We start from the raw sequence: 2753 nt of genomic DNA on the forward strand, positions 1-2753 counted from the left end.
TATATAACTGGTAATGTTGACATTGTATAACATAAAAAAACTGATAATGGCCTAATTATTTTCATCATGACGGGGCGGTGTGTGTTAGGAATTTTGCAGAGAAGGTAATGAATCTAATTTATCTAGCTTTTCTTTGATATCATTGTGTGTGTATAAATTTGTATGATGTAAGCATTACTATTTTCATTAGTTTCTTTTCGAGTACCTCTCTAAGTGAGTTTTTTTTTTCCAGTATTATTATTTTATCCGTCTTATGGGACGCAAGGCATCACATGTTGCTTTGGAATGCACTCTCCAGTCCCATCCAAACATGGTGCGTAGTACTGTCTCACATTGTTTATGCTTATTGTGTTATAGTTCCATGTCGACAGTTATTTTTTACACATTTTATGCAGGTAATTCTTGGTGAGGAAGTTGTTGCTTCAAAGCTGACCCTTTTTGAAATAACAAAACAGATTACTGATGCAGTTCAGACTAGGGCGGAGCAAGGTTTGAACAATCTGAATTGCTTCTCTATATATGTGTGTATTGAGATCTAATGGCACATTCCTTTGTTTTTCTCAGACAAATACCATGGAGTAATCCTCCTTCCAGAAGGGCTGATAGAGAGCATTCCTGAAGTGTATGCACTCTTGAAGGTAAAAACACCTCTTTCTCGATAGGCAAGCTCCACCTAAGTGCAAAGCAGAATGATATCTATCAAGTCTACATTGTAGACTGTTGAAGCATCAGAAAATGACAGTTTCTCTCATTGCTTTTATATATTAGCTTTGCAATTTTCCTCTCAGGTGGTATCTAATCTGTTCCTTCCAATACCTTTTTGTACCTCAGGAAATTCATGGCTTACTCAGACAAAGTGTTGTTGTTGACAAGATATCTTCTTAGCTTTCACCATGGGCATCTGTTCTATTTGAATTTTTGCCACCCTTTATTAGGAGACAAGTAAACTCATTTACCATGCCGAATGTCTTGTGTCAATTTAGTTATAAAAAGTATGATAGAAAATCTGACTTTGATCTTTAATGCTGCAGGTGCTCCTTTACCCTGAATCCGATGACTGAGCACAGTTATCACAGGTAATAATCAAAGAAGATACTTTGCTCTTTATATGAATTGATAGGGAGTTTCAGATTCCATCATTCATGTCTCTGTTCTTCCTTCTTTGTAATGATTTGCAGATTGAGATTGAGAAATTACTAGCATATCTTGTGGAAGAAGAGATAAACAAGCGCCTGGTATGGTCACTCAATCTCTGTTTCATTCTCTCTCCAATGCCCCTTTTGCTGGACTCATTGGCATTTTTTGCACTTCTAATGATAAATAAAGAATTGGTATGGTAAACTGTTTTTTTTTATATTATTAATAAGCTTACTTTAAGTTTACACAAAACTGATTTCATTTTCACTTTGTAGAACATGTGTAATAGAAATAGAGATATAAGGAAGAGACAAATTATTCTTCACACTGGTGGTGCTATGTCTTTGTCAAGAAGAAGAAATAATTTGGTATTTGTTTGCTTATATTGTGTTCTCTATTTTAATATATTACAATTTTCCGCTACATTATACTTATATTATTATTGTTGAACATATAGAAAATTGAGACTGGTAAAAATATTGGACGAGCTGAAATGTGGAAGATCACACATAAGAGGAAAAATGGCACATATGTGAATGATGAGGCATTGGAAATTGGGGTAAGTGTTTGGATTGCTTTGATGATGATGTATTGATCATGATACATACAAATTCAAACAAGTTCATTAACTTAAAATTATTTATTTCAGGCATTGGAAGTGGTGCTCCTTCACCTAATCAAGTAATAGGATCAAGTGCTGGAAGCAAAACTGATTAGGGATGTGTGTTTTAATTTTAAACTTGATTAGGGATGTATGAACTTTTGAACAATTACGTGTTGTAATTTTAAACTTGATTAGGGATGTATGAACTTTTTATGTGTTTTAATTTTCAATTACATATAAACTTTTGAACATTATTATGTGTGTTTATATTTTCAATGAAAAGAATAGATGATTATAACTTTATACATTATTTTATTTTATTATGAAAAAGTGGTGGTTAAATTTTATAATTGTATAAAATAGATTATAAAAAAATGGTGGTTAAATTTTATTTATTCAGAATTAAAATTACGTCAGTTAAAAACGTCAATATTTACGTATATTATGGCGCCATAATCTTCTTCAATGAATGTAAATTGCGACAGTTATAACTGACACTACTTACGTATATTATGACACAAGAATCTTCTTCAATGAATGTAAATTGCGACAGTTATAACTGACACTACTTACGTATATTATGAGGTGAGAATCTTCTTTAATGAATGTAAATTGCGACAGTTATAACTGACACTACTTACATATAAAAACCGCCACTACTTACACTATGTTTAAAGTGGCGGGTGTTGCGGCGGGTAGCGTATAACCGCCACATTAAACTTTCTGGCGGTCGGTTCTATGGCGGTTTGGGAAACTGCCACAAGCATATATTGTGGCAGTTATAACCGCCACAATATACGAAAATAACCGTCACAATATACATTTTTTTTGTAGTGTCATGTTATTGGAATCATATCATGTGGTATCATGAGTCTTAGGTTTGTTCTTGTTTGTGTTTGAGTTGTTTTGGCACTTTTAATTCAAGAACTTTACATTTTTGTTGTTACCTTTCTGTTTTAGGTTTATTTTTGGGTATTTCTTGTTGTTTTCTTGTTGATATTACATTGTGTTT

The 2753-nt window shown here is 32.8% G+C and overlaps 1 pseudogene; it reads left to right on the plus strand.

Moving 5' to 3' along the window:
* Positions 1 to 238: 238 nt before the first annotated feature.
* Positions 239 to 1992, plus strand: LOC137826195 (pyrophosphate--fructose 6-phosphate 1-phosphotransferase subunit alpha-like; annotated as a pseudogene).
* The last annotated feature ends 761 nt before the right edge of the window (positions 1993 to 2753 follow it).

This window comes from Phaseolus vulgaris, chromosome 8, assembly GCF_000499845.2.
Source record: "Phaseolus vulgaris cultivar G19833 chromosome 8, P. vulgaris v2.0, whole genome shotgun sequence".
NCBI classification, from domain to species: domain Eukaryota; kingdom Viridiplantae; phylum Streptophyta; class Magnoliopsida; order Fabales; family Fabaceae; genus Phaseolus; species Phaseolus vulgaris.